The sequence below is a fragment of the Trachymyrmex cornetzi genome, unplaced genomic scaffold (assembly GCF_001594075.2).
Source record: "Trachymyrmex cornetzi isolate Tcor2-1 unplaced genomic scaffold, Tcor1.1 scaffold43, whole genome shotgun sequence".
NCBI lineage: Eukaryota > Metazoa > Arthropoda > Insecta > Hymenoptera > Formicidae > Trachymyrmex > Trachymyrmex cornetzi.
The window spans coordinates 648,341-666,815 of NW_017299069.1; the positions used below are offsets into that span (position 1 = coordinate 648,341).

Below are 18,475 nucleotides of genomic sequence, written 5' to 3' on the forward strand. Positions count from 1 at the left end.
CTCTCTCTCTCTCTCTCTCTCTCATCAGTAGCCCGGATTCCGGTTCCGCTTCCGAACCGGATCCTATACTAAAAGTATAAAAATTATTGTCACGCATTCCGCGCGAACCCATGACGACATCGGCAGTTTGGACTGATTTCGGAGTAAAAATGGAAAAATTGTAGATCCATGAATTTTGCGTCAGGAGAGAAATTTTGGACTGAAGAGAAAAGACTCAAAAAAGCTTTAAAAACGCTAAAATTGAAATTTCGAAGTAATAAAAATAAAAATAAAAAAATTCTAAGAGTTGCATAAATTTCATTTATCAAGATAAGATTTGTCGATTGTGCGTAATAAAAATAAGAATGAAAAAAAATTCACGATAGTTCGCTAAACTTCGCGGGAAAAATACGGATATGGGAGAAAAACATCAAGAATAATATTTGTTTTTTTTTTTATTCGGGAAACTAAAAGTTCGTATATACCACTCAAATTGTAAAAAAAATATTCCAATATGATGTAAACGCAAATGAATAGAAATTGGGACAAAGTTGGTGTATTAAAAATTTCGAGACAATATTAAACTTCAGACGATATTAAATTTCAGACAATATTAAATATAAAGGACAAACTTAATATCGGATTAAACATCGTTGAAGTGACTGTCGTCGGGTGGGCTTGCGGAGCAATTTGGTATTCATCTCCGCCAACGACATAGTTGCCAAGAAATTGATGCGTTGCTCGGGCACGCTCCAGAAGCACGGGACGAGAGTCTCACCACCTAATTTCATGGGAGATGCCCGCCCTAAACTTACAGGAACCAAACTTCGTTCGATAATCTCGTGGCAAATAACGACCCCGCCCAGCCAATTTAACATGCTTCCGTTTTTGCATTTCCACAGATTAAAACGTGTAAACGTCATCGTTCCTTTTTCCTCGGGAAAATACATACCTAATATTTTTGCACAACAACAAAAGTAATTGATATCATATAACACAATTCGTGATTGAAATTACAAAAAATATTTTAAGATAAGGTTGCAACAGTGTACGAGAGTTCAAGAAAATTTTAAACTGTAATAAAAAGTCGATATTAATTTCTGCCAACTCATAAAGTATAAAATGCGGAGTCAGTTGATATCGGGTTTTCTTGTCGATTTCGCCCCGAATGCGATTAAACTTGAATAATGTTGGAATTGTCGGGAAAACGAAATTAATCAGGAAAACTGATTTGGTGAATTTCCCCGTAATCGAAAACCTTAAGTTAACCCAAAGTTATGGAGTATAAGCGTTCGAATCGGAACGTCGAGTCCGAAATTCCAGGCCAAACCTGAAAATTTATCAGGTTTTCGGATAGAAAATACGAGTATCAGAGATCCATTCGATTATCGGGGGTCGTTATGCGTTCGTTAGCGCGCGATTGACTTTAGACGACGGCGGCTCGAATCGATTTCACGTGCGCTCGACGAAATTGCCAATCAATCGAGGAGAATCGAGGAAAACAACTGTCCTCCGACTTGGTAAATTATCCGTATCTATCGGCCGCATCGGATTACGAATTGAACTAACGCATCAGTGAAAATATATCACCATGAGATAATCGTACACTGGATAAAACTGCAATTTAAAAGCGAAGAAAAAGAATACAGAACGAATAAAAGATTCATCTATTGCTGTGAGACCAGCGTGACTGATTGTGAGTGAGGATCAAACGATGGAAATGAAAAGTACAAAAAAAATATTAAATTGATATAATAGCAATTAATATTCTCAACAAATAGTATTTTTAGAGAGAAGAAATTAAAAATAAAAAATAAAGATTATGTTACACAAATATAAAAATAAATATAAATATGAAAATTGTGTTTAAATAGGAAAAAAGTATTATTGATTTTTGTACTAGATTTTTGTACTAATAGAAAATTTCATTTAAAAATAAAAATACGTTATTAAATAAAATATACATATTCACTTAGAAAGCTATGTTACTGTACATCTTACAAAAGAAAGCAGTTTTTTGGACATCCTCTCGAAAAGTAATCTACTAAATTGACTGAAATACAGGCCGTTGGTATAAAAATTCGCGACGCAAAAGAAATTTCGGACCGGGAATGAGCTGCTACGGCAACCTGTGAAAGATGATTGACGAGAGAAACTGGCACGATCATTCTTAGGAAGACAGGCTTAGTCGAGTTTTTGTATGTTTGGACATGTCGCAAAATTGTGCTCGATCTCACTCGTTTTTTTTTCTCTTCCACATTATGATTCGATCGATTTCGTCGTCGCCGTGGAATAAATTAGCAATTGAAAAAAGTACCTATAATTTTCGATGTGTTCCAATTTCGATGCAACATGAAATTGATCTCTGTAGTTGATTACAAGTGAAAAAACTTGCGACAGGTCGTACTGAAGCGAACACAAGTCAGCATGACATTAAAGTGATATCAAAATGCACCAAAATAATTACTAAAAGTCACTTTTCAATTATTTACTCCTCATTTTAACGTCATTTTGACGTTATAGTGACTTGTTGTTCTATTTGAGTAACTTTCTCGATACTTTCGCTGAGAAATTGAATTCAAATTAATAAAAGAAATTCCATGTACAAATACTTTATTACTTCATTTAGAATATCCTGTATATAGTAGCAAAAAAATAATTTCACTGAAACAGTTAAAATGCAAAGAGGATGCGTAATTTATACACTTTTTTGTTTTCTTTACGCACAAAAAATATCGAAATGCAGAAATCGCTGAGCTGATTCTGAAATCGAGCGATGGCGAATATTTTTCATTAAAACGCGACGTATGGTGTTTTCGGGATAACGGACGGTCTACAAAGACCTCCGCAAAAAGCTGACATCGAACGTCACAGCTGCTGTCTTCACACCTTCCACATTTCTTCTTCGTCATTCCGTCCATCGATCGGTACTCCATCCTTTCGCTCTTTTCCCGATGCAGCTGGGATCGACAGGAATTCTGTGTTTGACAATACTCGTCGAGCTTGTTTGGCGGAATCGAATGACGTTTTTCGTGACATGTCGTAAATTCGTATGGCGAGATATACGTAATTAAACGGTTTCCTAACTGAACTTTATACATGATTTTTTATATTTTTATTCTGAAGAAACATAGAGAGTAAAACATAGAATTTTACTATAAGAAAATATTTCAATACTTCAAAATAGTAATAAGGCGCTCAATAAATTTAAAAACCGAAAGAAAAAGGGCTATGAGCCTAAGATTAACCGTTATAAATTAAAATTTGAAACCGTTAATAAATAAACATATCATTAAGTTAAAATATAAAACTTTAATTTGCCGGCAATAAACAACAAAACAAAAACAAACATTTCGATCCCCGTTGGATCACATTATCAATGTTAACAAAAATAACGGTGGAATTATTACAAAGATAAGATATATAAAAATTATAATTCACTTCAATATATTCTCTTGGCAATCTAAAAAAATATACTATTCTATATAATACCTTAGTTCCGTTAATTAGTTCCATTAAAATTCTAAAGTAATTTTATCATTCTCCCTTTAACGGTAATAAATGGCTTAATAAATTTAATCATGTTGATAGAGAATTAATTAAATGTATAATTGAAAAAAATCAGCACACTCGCAACTATTCAACAAAATCATTTAATTAAAGCTGCAAAAACAATATTAAATCAAATTATATAAAGTTTCAAAATTATAAAATACTTGCTTGCATAAATTTAATATTATTTTATTAATATATCGTCAAAGTAAATTCTTTCAATTTATAGATAATATATGTATAGATACAAATTTACAATTATTTATCATGTTGTACATTTCAAATAATTTCCTAATATTAAAAAAAGATTAAACATTTATATATTTTTTATTCTTTTATTTATTTTTATTTTTCTATCTTCCTTTTTTAATTAATTCGTATGAAAATAGCATTAAATCGTGTAGTATTTATTCCGCGATACGTGTTATGCAATTCCACGTTCGCATATAATATATTCTAGAATAATCATAGATAATTATTAATCATAGTATCTTTTCTCCAGCCATTATTCCGTTACTCTGTCACGACATATCTGACATCATTGACATCGAGTCAAGCTCAAGTTCGACACGCTCGACAAGCACACGTGTGATACACGCGTGCGTACAGTGTATGCGTACCCGGTTCGATATGGTCGTCGCGTATGGTCATCGGCCGTACGCAATACGAATTCCATTAAATCTCGATTATACGATATTATGCGTGACTTGGGTTTGCTTTGTAATTCTGAATCTCTTCTCGCAAGATACGAACAAAGCATTGTTACGTAATTCTATGCATAGACAGTGATCAGAAAATGCATTAACCAGCGCAAATGGGTTACATTGAGATAAATGGACTAATATTAAACATTTGTTTTAATGACTAATTTAATCTATGATAAATAAACATTTTCTGTCTGCTGCTAATTCAAAGCCATAATGAATTAAAATCGTCATTACACATATGTATATACAGGGTGTCCCGACCTTTTTTGCCAATCACTTTCGTGTAGATAGAGCGAACTAAACTGAGTCGAAAGTCCTCTACCATTTTGCAATTTTCGCAATAGTTAACAAGATATTAATTACTAAAAATTGCAAAATATTGGTCTTGAATAATTTTTTACTCAAATACCATCAACTTTACAGAAAAAATGCGAGAGACAAAAATTATTTATTTTCTTCTCCTAAAGTTCTGAGAATTTTTTCAGAATTTTTTATCAATTTTTTAGTACTGCATTTTCTTATTTTTACCAACATGAGAAAATACGGTATTAAAAAATTCTGAAACAATTCTGAAAAATTTCTTAGAACTTTATGAGAAGAAAATAAATAATTTTTGTCTCTTGCAGTTTTTCTGAAAAGTTGATAGTATTTGAGTAAAAAAATATTCAAGACCAATATTTTGCAAGTTTTAGTAATTAATATCTTGTTAACGATATTGCGAAAATTGCAAAATGGTAGAGGAATTATCGACTCAGTTTAATCCTCTCTATCTAGACAAAAGTGATTGGCAAAATAGGTCGGGACACCTTGTATATATAATTATATTAAATTTATAAAGTTTGTTTCAAATGTGGAAGGATATCTAAAGTAAAATAGTATACAAAATAGCACCAAAAGAAAATCTCACGAATGGACTCAATTTATTCTGATCTCCAATACTTCATTTATTATTCCACCTTCTATTCACAATAGCTTTCGAGTTCCAAGATATTGATCTATTATATATAATGCGTATAAGCCCGATAACGCATATCCGCAATATCATGCGCTATAGAGATATAGAATATTCAGAACTACTACCATTAAACGGATGTCTTTTTTATTATGGTTGGTATCTTACTATTTTATTTAATATGTGCGCGGAAAGATTATAACATACCGTTGATAAATCTTTTAAAAATTTAATTCTTCTTCATTCGTTATGCTGGAAGAAAATTGCAACACTTGGATGCAAGATATTACGTGTAGCCGCTCGAATAATAACAGCCACGAGTAAAAATACAATTGAAAAAAAAAAGAAAAGTGTAATCAGCAAAAAGCGTGACTCGCATTTATCGGAGAGCACGGTACTTTAATGAACTTCGATTGCGCACAGTAAGCGTATCGGCTTGGATGTTTTATACGAGTTCTTATCAAAATTGTGCCTTTGGTAAAAAGAAAAGGAAGCGCACAATTGCATGCTGAATTAATTAAATTCACATCTTGTAACGACTTTTTTCATGAATTATACTGCTTGAGAAGATCTCGATTATATGACTAACGTACGATGTCGGATATTATCTCGCGGGAGCAATTTCGTCAGCGTGAATCGAGCATCGTCATTGCGTAAGAAATCGTAGTAAATCACTCTTTATCGGATATAAAGTGGTGCAGCGTGAAGTCGACAGCGATCGATGGCGTGTCGATATAATTGTTCGATTGACTCCGACAATATAGTATAATAGGAATAATAATCTGAAATTTTTGTGATATATATATAAATGTTTAACTCAAATTCAGATAGAATTGTACATATATAAATATATATATTTATTTTTATTTAAAACATTGATTACAGCAAAAAGTTATGTTACTTGAATATATTGTATTTATAATTTTTATAAACCTTGTAAAAATCTAGTGCTCAAAAAAAAGAGAGTTAAAAGATATACGATTAAAAGAATATCTGCATTGTATATTATAATACATAAATATTATTTATAAATACTTTCAAAAAGTGTTTATATATATATATATATATATATATATCTTATTTAAACGTTCAATATCAAAAATAATAAATGCAATACGGAAAGGATAATTTTGCTGAAATATCTAAAAATTTAGATGTAAATTTGAAAATCATTTTATTGAATTATTAAAATAATTGTATACAAAACGCTTAAATTGCTAAACGTTAATATGTTAAAACTTGTTGCAGTATTGCTTATTATGGTTGAGATGCCATATAATTATTTCGATGGTCTAACAAAATTATTTTCAGATCTATATCTAGATATTTAAACAAAATCGTTCTTTCCGCAACAAACATAAAACGTGTACTTGTGTTTAAGTACTATATATTTGAATATATTATGTGAATAAGAGTTTAATGAAATAAAGAATTGTTGAAAATTTGTGTAATATAATAGAGATACAGTTTTACACTTGCTATTAGGCTGTCGTTATACCCGACAACTTTCACTCTTCTTACTAACAATAAGATAAAAGTAGTGCGACTGAAAATCTAACGGGTATTGACCACGAAACGGATTCCAGGTTTCATTGCAAGTGAATTCCATCCGATTCCTCGTCTTTGACGAGCGCGCGCGACCGAAGAAATGGATCCTCTTTCGCGACTTCTACAGGTGAGATGAAATCCAATTCTCTACTCGTCGAAGTAATCTAGATCGGGAAAGAGAGAAGGTGGGAAAATCCAACGAAAGGAGATGACGCGCTACCGTCTTTGTGAATAACTCGGACTCTTGGGTATCGCTGCGTATGTGAACTATGCCAACTATTCTGAGCTCCGTCGAAAACAGTACGACTTTACGACACGATCGACTTTGCGATCGACTCTGCCACTTTTTCCCTTCTTCTCGAGAAATATTCGTAGAACGTAGATACCAACAAAATTTTGCCTAGGTAAGATGAATTTTCTACGTAGAATATTCGTCCGCGACGTTCCCGACTTCATCTATAGATTCTTTAAAGAATTTGAAGCTGATTTTTCCTCGTCAAAAATTCTATTGGTTATCATCTCTCTCTTTACTATCTTAAAATATGACGTTAAATATCTTAAGAGAGTGGAGTTGAAACGTTTGGAAAATTTAAAAAGGTATTATCCTGATTATAATAGCATCTATCTCGAAATCATGCTAGCTTCCACTAATTCTCATCTCTTTGAATAAATGCGTAATGCAGTAAACTCCTTCGCTGTTGTACGATATCCGGCTTCATTCGTTAAGGCAATGTAAGCCGAGCATGTCGGCTTGCTATTATGCTACACGAGTGCCTCAGAATTTCGCTATTATCGTATATACGTAAGATATTCAAGCTATTTCATGATTATCACAAACTGTACGATTTTCTAGAACATATAAATACGTCGTATTCGCGACGTGTTCACAATAGCTATTAATAATTACGCATATTTGTTTTTTACTTTTATAATATTTGAAAATTTGCAAGGATATATATACGTATCCTAGCAATTTCCAAATATTATATAAAAAATAAATATGCGTAAATATACATTCTAAATTTCTTACAGTAAAATCTCACTCCAAGAGAGTGAAAATACAACCACTCTCTTAAAAAAAAGTAAAAATATTTCACTTCTTGAATATAATAAAGAGTGAAAATTGTCATTCTTTTTCAAGAAGTGAAGAATGGTTGTATTTTCACTTTCTTGCAGTGAGATTTCACTGCAAGCAATTTAGAGTGTACATTCTAAACTTGTGCATACGGTGCAATAGTGACGTGAAACAAACATATATTGTGCACCAGTTCAGAGAGTGCAGGAATAAAAAACAGACCCCTCACGTCTTTTTGCATTTTTATGATGGCAGACCGTTCGCGAAATTATATGATGTATATCTGCAAAAATACCGGTTTTACTTGAAAAAAAATTGTAAATAAAACTATTGAATGATAAAGTTGACAATGTCACGCGACTTAAATCCTTGATCACTAGAGATAAAGGATTTTGGACCTTTATATATGCATTGATAACGTAACCTAAGATGTCAGCAGCAAAATGAAGACTTCATGTAACAGAAGGAGGACAAGGAACGCGAAACGAAAGTCTCGAGAAGGTTTGCGTCAGTCTTGCACTCAAGACCAGATATTCTCGTTGTGTATATGTGTGCAAGTATATGTGAACTTCGTGTGTGTATCTTAGTACAGTATATATCTTCAAAGGCAGGTATCTTGAAACAGGAGACTGACTATTTGATTCAAGCTGTTATCGGTCGAAATACATTTGGTATTCACGTTATTCTACATTTGAAATTACAAATTTACAAATAATAAATTATGATAAAATTACAATAAAAAATAATAAAACAATTTTTACAAGACAAGATAATAGTTATAAAAATTGTATAAACAGCTTTTTATATTTAACGTGTCTGGAAATTATTAGAAAAAATTAGAAATATTAAAATAAAATTTATTATTTTTAAAAAAGTATTCCATTAGACTTGTTTTATTTTAAACTACGAGATTTAAAAAAGGAAAAACTAAATCTTCTTAGTAACAAAAATCAAGATCTCTCATTTTATTACAAAGCTCACAACGCTTTAAAATATAATTAATTTCAAGTTAAAATAATAAAATAACAGTTCTTATGCATGTAATTTATTATATTTTCTTTCATAAAAAAGACAAAATTATTTTTTTATTTTTTACTAAACAAAAGAAAGTACTTATACAGAATAATAAATATTAGGGAGAATATATATGTTAAGTAACATATTCGCGTTAAGTCGCTCGTCTCTAATTGTAAGATCTGAGAAAACCGAGAAGGTTTCACGTTCATCGTGATAAATCTTCTCATCGTCTTTTATTATCTCCTTTTATCCCCTTTCTCTCTCTCTCTCTCTCTCTCTCTCTCTCTCGTTCTCTCTCTCGTCTGTCTAACAGTACCGCTGCTGCAGCTGCTTCTCCTTTTCCAACCCAATTGATAATCATGTTTCTCGTTTTGCACGCGAATTTTCCTGCTCCGCTATCACTTTTTTCGTGTTTCTTTCTCGTCTTCACCTGCCGTCCGCCTTTTCTCTCTATATTTCGGAAACTTCTTCTTTCTTCTCTGAACCTATCTGACATTTTCGACCGGCCTTGATCCAGTCAAGCCAATCGTCGATTTTTCAACAGACTTCCGAACTTCAAGGAAAAAGACTCTTTGGCATTTTCTTCAGGTTTTTTAGAACTTTTAATCAAGGAAGACAATTCGATCGATCGCCTTGAAATGAAAGTTAATTTGCGACACGTTGATTTTTACAATAACGCTACAGCAACTATTTAATTATGTTATATGCACAAAATCTATGTCATGTCCTTGGTATAATCAATAGAACTTTATCTTCTGAGTTATATAACTTCGCCTCTTTCTTGCTTACGTCGTATTTCTCATTATCGTTAATGATATTGGCTATTCCATTAATTCCATACTACAAGCACAGTAAAATTGACTATTCTTCCGTTAAGCAGTAATAAATAATTTAACGTTAGAATTGTATATTGGAAGCCAGGCTTGAATGGCTTTTTCTCGCATTGCGCTTGCAGCTTTTACAACAGATTGTCGTCGCTTCCATAATAATCCCATTTAATGCTTGAAAAAACATTGTCCGAGTTGCTCGGTGTCTCAATGGCGCAATTAGAGAAATTCCGCTCACAAATGAGAACAAGTGAGATATATACGTGACGTTTCCACCCTCCGTCGAGGTAGCACTTACTGCTAGTACTTGCTGCGAATAGTCGGTACAGCTTGAATCAAGGAGATCGTAGCAGTCCGTGTTCACAATTCACATGTCGGAAACCTACATCTCGTGGACCAATGTACTAATACGCAAGCTTTTTCCTACCTCAACTTGTTGTTCTACTTGAAGATCTAAACAGCATCGTTGTAAGAACGACAACGGCAAAACAAAGACAATCTTCAAGCAGAAATGCTACTTGGACAACTGCAAGAATAAAAGTTATGGCATATAAAAAACTTAAGCAGTAAAACGTAAGCAATAAACGAATCGGCCAGTAGAGACCATAAGACTTTATTATGAAGTTTTTGTAATAATGTGAATTCAGGTATTTTTTTAATTAATAATGAAAAAGAAGCAATTGTAGAATTTTAATTCTATCAATTTTTGATAAACAATTTTCCAATGAGAAAATTTTGTCTCATAAGTTTTTGACGTAATATCAAAATTTTATTTATCAAAGTTTTATTTAATTTATTTTAAAGCTTTAATTAAGGTTATGACAAAAAAACTTAAATGATAAGACGTAAGTAATAAGTAAATCAACATTGATATGCTGTTGTTTACATTATTAGAGAGTTTTGGCAATACCGTTTATCCAGATACACTAAAGTCATGTTATCCTTTTCTTAATTAGTTGTTAATGAAAAGATTCCCTGACCTTAACGTTCACTGTATCTGGATAAACGGGGAGATAAAATTTTCTAGAAAATTGTTTATCAAAAATTGATAGAATTAAAATGCTACATTTGCTTCTTTTTCATTATTAATTAAAAAAATATTTTAATGGTATTAAATTGCTATTTGATTAAATTAACTGAATTCATAAGGATGACATGATGTAATTTAAAAAAAAAATAAATATTTTCAGATATTTTTCCTTCCTTACAATCTCTGAATTTTCTCATCTTTTTCTTGAGTGATTTTTATGAATTGACATCGCGGGTCGTTGCCAAATAGCAAGATGTACAGAGCGGAGACTCGCGTGTCGTCCAGGTACATATATATGTACATACATACATATAAAAGCGGAGGTAGATGCACGACGAAAAAAAATTTATCTTGAACAAGAAGAAGAGAAAGGAAGAGAGGGTAAAAGATCCGAGAGAATAAGAAAAATTTCGTGACCGTTAACCGGCTACAGGTGAACGTGTGCGCTTGCATGCATATGAGAAAGACGAGTCAGATGCATGTCCAAGACCGGCTGATGCAAGTCCGGTGCGGGCACTCGTGATGGAAAGGCCAGACATGCGAAAGAATTCAGGGTTGAAAGTGTGTAAGTATAACGAGTCGTCGTCGTCGCCTTACGAGGCTGAGAGGAAGGCCGATTACAGTCACGAGGAGGAGAAAAGAAAAGAACGCTCTCGCGGGTGGAGAAGGGATAATTGGACCCAACGGGAATGCATGCTGACGCCGGCTGATGCAACAATCTCTCGAGTCTCTGCTCGATCTGACATTTCCTTACTGCGGAAGGAAGTCGGTTGGTATCATCTTTCTCACTCTCTCTTTCTCCTTGATTTCAAGATCTCGTGGGCCATTAACTTTCCCTACACTTCGTGTAATTAATTAATACAGTTGTATGGAGCCATTTTGTTACGTAGCTAATTATAAATATTCCTTTACGCGTTGCAGATGGGAATTCGTGTGATAACTCGAATACTTTTTTTTTCTAATTTTTTTTTTGCCTTTCTTTTAAAATAATTTTAATTAGAGTTTTTTAAATATTTTTTGAAAGATATGTGTGTGTGTGAGGAATTTATGTGAATCTAGTAATACGTACCGCAAGATTTTAAACTTGTCCCTATTATAATATGCCTTGTATTGGAACTGAGAACGTTGTGTTATGAGTGTACATTGAAATAAATATATATATAACTGAAACAATGATTTATGTAATATTATATAACTTAAATAATTAGTTTAAATTTATTACCTATTTTAGTAACTATATGTTAAAATGAGTCAAATGTGAATAGCCATACAAATTGGGGGCACATTAATAGAGCCATCGCCGCTTGGAGGACTAGTAATAGGGACAAAAATATATTTTTTATTTTTGTAAAAAATATTATAAAGTATTAACATTTTTTAAATTAAAGAAATATTATAAGTAAAAGAAGTAATTGAAAAACCGATATTGATTGCAAGCAGATAAGGTTAAAGCTACAATATTTAATAATTAATTCAGTAATAAGCAAATTGGCTAAAAGGCACATTAATAGGGACAATTACCCACAGCTAAATGAAATGAATTCTTGCTTTTTATTAACCCTTATCGTACAAAATCGGATCATTAGTGACCGAGCGATTCCTGTTCGTGCAAGTTTCTTTGAGTCTTTCGGTAATTATAAATTATACTACATTTTATTATTTTCCAAAATGAAGTTTTAATATTCATTCTAGAAAGTTGAAAGTATGTTGGTGAATTTTTAGAGGTTTTTGAATCATTCTGAATATCATTTTCTTCGCCAAGGTGAAAAAACCAACAGATTCTAGTGACCCATGTTTATAGACGGATGAGGTACCAAATTGTACACGTCTGTGAAGTTGGCCCCTTATTTACAAAATTTAAAAAAATAAGCGGAGTTCTGGTTGCCACCCGAAAAGTTCTATCGATTGTCCTAGGCTGCATTCGGAAAGATCACTCATTGGTGTGCTTCGGTGATTCAGTGGAGAAATAGTGGGGGTTTCATGTGCCTTTGAGTGTATGCGCGCGCGCGCGCGCGCGTGTGTGTATGTGTTGAGTGTTCCCGAACGCTTCCTATAACTTTGTATAAAAATGGGCGCCAAAAGAATTTCAAATTTTGCAACTATTGTTCATATGGTTTCAATGCTAATAATATAATAACTAATATATATATATATATATAACAACTAATATAATAATCTAAATAAAATTGTAAAGGCTCTAATAAATTACATCAATAATAATAAAAAGAAAAAACCTTTATGAGCCGACGCTGGAAATTGTTGCGATTCAATTTATTTCATATAATACAAATGAAAATTATACGTTTTGATCCACGGATAGGGTCCTTTTCAGTAAGTACATTAAATTACAATAATACAAAAAAACGAATATCGGTAATATATTACGAACAAAGAAGTATAAGTTATATATATATATATATATGTCAAGTTTTAAAAAGGTTCATATTTGTGAGATGAAGATGTTTCTCAAAATTTTTTTACCGATATTTGTTTTTTGTATTTGTTGGAGCAATGAATCGATCCACATTGTAACCCCATTGCAACTCGATCGATAGATCGACAATCTATTACAGATGGCGCAGAGCTGTGGTTCTAACGACATCGGTCACCTTTCTATATACTCATTATTATTAAAAAGAAGATAATATGGCGTGTTGCCTGTATTGCTCACATATAGTATTCAATAAAGAACTTAAAATTAGTCGTTTAACAACGAAGTCACGCTCAGTTATTTTTGTGACGCCTCCTCATATTCCGCTAAGACATTTATAACAGTATTATTGTAATTTAATGTACTGAAGAGGACCCTATCCGTAGGTCAAAACGTATAATTTCGATTTATATTATATGAAATAAATTGAATCGCAATAACATCCAGTGTCGGCTCATAAAGGCTTTCTTCTTATTACTATTGATAATATAATAATGTAATAACATAACGTAAACGTTATGCACCGACTCCTCTTGGTTTTACGACTGGTGGATTAGTGGCACTCAGTATGACTTCCCGAGAAAGAGAGAGAGTAGAAATTGGATCCGGTCAACCTGACGTATCATGTGGCCCTGATCAGGGAGCTTTCTGGTATGCCCTATTCAGGAACTCCTGATTCGGGCCTGATGAGGGAAAACTCAGGCATGCCCTACTCGAATTTGCTCTACTTGTGCCCTACTAAGTAATGCCTGAATTACGCCCTGTCAAGGTATGCCCGACTTGCGTCTGAGTAGGGAATGCGCAGGCAAGACCTAGTAAGGAATGCCTGATTTATGCCCTACTAAGTAATGCTAGAATTGCACCCCATTAAGGAATGCCGACTTGACATCTGAGCAGGGAATGCACAGGCAAACCCTACTAAGGAATGCCTGACTTATGCTCTACTGAATAATGCCAAAATTGCGCCCTGTCGAGGTATGCTGACTTGGCGTCTGAGCAGGAAACACGTAGGCATGCCCTACTAAGGAATGCCAGATTTATGCCTTACTAAGAAATGCCTGAATTGCGCCCTAACAACGGAAAGCTGGACTTGGGCCAGATCAGACCAGAATAAGACGTACCTTATGTGACTCTGTTTTATTTTTCTTTGCCAAAAAATTAATCAACAAATTGTTAGGTTAGGTTCTTAGAAACGGACGAACTGCATTTTTGACAATCAACTTCTTGAGTCTACGATGAAATAAGTTATAATTGTGGAGCTTACAACTAATTGTCATGGAAAGTAATAAAAAGAAAAAATAAGATTTAATACGGGGAAGAGTAGATAGATATCGGAAAGTTCGCCGTATTGATGCAAGAGAATTTCTTGATATAGCAAGTAAGCATCAATGAAAATGTAATTTTGTTCTCATAAATATCAATGAAAATGTTGATATTTAAAATCAAGTAAATCAAAATTTCAGCTCTTCCATTAATATACATTATTGTATGTCTTCAGACAAAAGTTTTGTGATTCTAAAGGGGACATAAAATGGTACCATTGGTTTGACCTTGGGTGGCGTTGTAAAGGTCAGGGCAAATTCACATTAAATTTTTTAAATGAAACTCCACACACTTTTCATTGCATATTCTCATAGAAACACTTTGATAGTTTCTCGAAATACTTTAATAAAATATTTTCTAATTAAATACTTTTTGTGTTATAAGGCTTGAAAATTACAGTACTGCAGGCATTAGCATTATCCAAAGTGTCCGATTGACGGTTAAAACGATTACAACGCCACCCAAGATCAAACCAATGGTACAAAAGACGTTATTTTGTCACCTTTATTTCTCTTCAATTCTAGGATTTTTATATCAAACTTGCTTTTACTATTTCCTTTATCTACGAGATATTCTTGTTTACGGTGATTAAAATGAAACACCATTTTTTCAAATACATACATAATTCTAAAATGTACGTTTAAAAATGTTTATAAATGTTCATTTAATATTCTTTATATGATATAATTTGTATATTATTGTAAATACAGTCATATTTCTAAATTTAAAAATATTGTGCTTTTATGACAATCTTGTGTTTCGCGGGTTTTCTCCGTGTTCAAATCCATTCTTGGAATGCCAACGTTTCGTGAACCTTGCAGTCCACTTCATCAGGGCGAGGAGCAGCCTGATACTAAGCTGTTCTCCCGGGTCGTTCCCTTTATATTGTGCTTTTATTAGTTTGAATGTTGTAACTTGATAAGGACATCCAAATCGAAGTTTGGGAATTCGATTACGTGAAACGTCAGACTGTAATCGAGTATAATCACTCGGGCTCGGACAAATGACTCAAATGTTCCCTGAAGTGAAATTTAGTAACATTTCAGCTGACGTATAAACTGACTATATAAACTATTTAAGTCAATATTGAGTAGTCAGTATATCACATTTGAAAGGGCATAAAAAGAAAGTTTTTAGTTCAATGATTAGGTCCAAGTAAGCAATTCCCAACTAGGGCATATCCTACACTTTATGATCAGGCTCTAATCACGTTGCTTGATCAGTACCTCACCAGTAGAGCAAGATTAAGGCATACCTTATCACTTCCTGATCAGGTCCAAGTAAGTACTTTGGTTATAAAGTTAAAACTCACATGAAATAACGTATGTCAATGATGGCTCGTCTAATACATAATAGAGACAAGATCGAAAGTACATAGATAATATACGAAAAGTCTTAAAAAGTAGGAGCATCATGTTTGTGTAAACACATTATCATATAACTGGTTGTATCGTTTTTTAGATTTAGCCTATTTTTCTGTTTTTTAATGTGGATCATCTCCGAAATTAATTTCTTATTGTAATTTTTTTCTTCGTCTAAAATTTTTATATTCTCCCAATCAAAGTGTGATGATTTTATTCTGTGATCTGTTATTTACGGAATTTTGCGTCATGTTTCTATTAAGGAGGTTGTATGGCAAATATAATATGTTAAGAATTACTTGAAAAAATTACAGACTATTCTAAATTGCATTTAATAATAATACAAAAAAAATAGAATATTAACCATCTGGATCAAAAGTTATTTAAGTAAGTAGTAATATTTTTTAAATTTATACTCTAATATAAATATATGAAAATGTATTATAAAATAATGATAAAAATCTCAATTTTTTAATATAAATACTTTATGAATTCAACAATATTTATGTAAAGTTATCTCGAGATGCAGACATTAATTGTTCAGTAAATAAATAAAATTTGTTATTTGTTATAAACTAATGGTGAATCTCAGTGACATACGAGTAAGTCATGTTTAGTACTTAATATATTTATATAAAAACATTTAGATTTTTTTATAAACACAAATAAAATAAAACATACAGCCACAACGCTAGATAAAATTTGCGCAAGTCAATTTATTAAATTACAATAAAATATGAAAATTAAACGTTTCGGTCACAATTTTTGACCATCATCAGTAATTATATGCCTAATATCATTATTTACCATTACAAAAATATATCTCGTAAATACTCTTATTAATTATAAATAATCTGTTACAATAAATTAATAAAATTGTCTTAGTCGTATTATTATAAACTATGTCTCGTTCTATGATCTTCAATTGAAATTAATATTGATTCGTCTCGATTTTTTAACAGTATTCCAAAAGGTATTACAAGAAGAAGTTTTTTGTTCTTGAACAGTTGTGCGCATATATAAACTTCCCAAAGCTATTAACAACAGATAGTAAATAAATTCCAATGTACAATTAAAAACCGTGGCATAAGTTAAATTAACATATCTACACGGAGAGAATTTTTTCTTAGAATTTACCCTGAAAATATGACAATCGTGGGACAATATTGTATTTCGGAGAATTTTGATATAAATCTCTCTCATTCATTAATAAAACTACAATAAAGTATAAAATAAGTTTGATCAATTTTACTGAAGTGCATGGTAAAAATCTTTAAAATATTGTATTGTACCACAATCACCATATTTTCAGGGTAAATTTTAAAAGAAAATTCTCTCCGTGTATATTTGCGACCAGCAATCTCGTATGATCTCACAAAATTATGAACAAATTAGATCATGGAAAGAGAACCTTCCTTCTCAACAGCGAAAAGTAGACAAAGGTCGAAGTTATTTTTATTAATTTAATCAATTTTATTAATTTATTGTAACAGATTATTTATAATTAATAAGAGTATTTACGAGATATATTTTTGTAATGGTAAATAATGATATTAGGCATATAATTACTGATGATGGAAAAATTGTGACCGAAACGTTTAATTTTCATATTTTATTGTAATTTAATAAATTGACTTGCGCAAATTTTATCTAGCGTTGTGGCTGTATGCTTTATTTTATTTGTGTTTATTTAGATTTTTCTTATTATTTTAACAATTTTTGTTTAAAACAATAAAACTAATAACAAATAAAATAAATAATCTATAAAAATGTGTTGCTCAATAAAACCAGAATGTTATGAACACAACTTTCACATGTATGTAGTTTGTTTAAAGCGTAAATATTAATATATGTGTTTTATGCCCTTAGAACCTCCTTAATATGATTTCTGTGCTCACTAATACGAGTTTTTAGACCTCTGCTCGTTTGTCCAACGTAAGGGTTAAATTTTCTATATGGAAAATTAATGTTTATTCTTTTCTCCAACCCATCTGATTATTCTTCATTAATAATTGAGACTTTTTTTATGAATGTATTATTATCTTTTCATTCGAAGGATAGCGCGATGCTTTCGCCATTCGCGATCGAAAACAGAAAAGCGTGCATCCCATTCTTCTTAGTTAGGACGTGAGCACGCTGAAGAAAAAGATACGACGCTGAAGTGAACAGGTCTGCCCTTCAGGGGCGCATAGAAAAATATTTGAACCGTCCCTATTATATGACAAATGTATCTTGATATTTCACAAATGGAATGTGATAAAGATATACCAAATAAAACATTATGAGATAATCATCACGTTGAGATTAACAAATTATATATAATTTCTCTTTAATATAGATTAAAGAAAAAGTTTCACTGTTCTATAAAATTCAATAAAAAAGAAAAAAATAGTAATTTGTAATAGCTCAAAAACATTTGAAATGTTCGAATTTTAGGATATCGTCTTGTTTATTTGATTTCGTGATTGTATCGTTTCGAAACAACGTAATTTAAAGTTTTTTTGCTTTTTTAAGATTGCGAATTCACGTTCGTAATCTTATGGTTTCGCCCAATATTCATCCCAAATTTCTACGTGCGTCCCTGCCACTATCTTTGTTTTTACAAGGCGAATGCGGTGATGCCCGTATTCTCGAAGAGCCACGCAAGAGCCGTAAATCTCGCGGTAGCGAAGG

The 18,475-nt window shown here is 32.1% G+C and overlaps 1 protein-coding gene across 1 annotated transcript in view; it reads right to left on the reverse strand.

Annotated features, from left to right (window-relative positions):
* LOC108764513 (low density lipoprotein receptor adapter protein 1) overlaps nucleotides 1–18,475 on the reverse strand; it is an 86,741-nt gene that overhangs the window by 57,134 nt on the left and 11,132 nt on the right. The gene's annotated exons all lie outside the window — the stretch shown is intronic.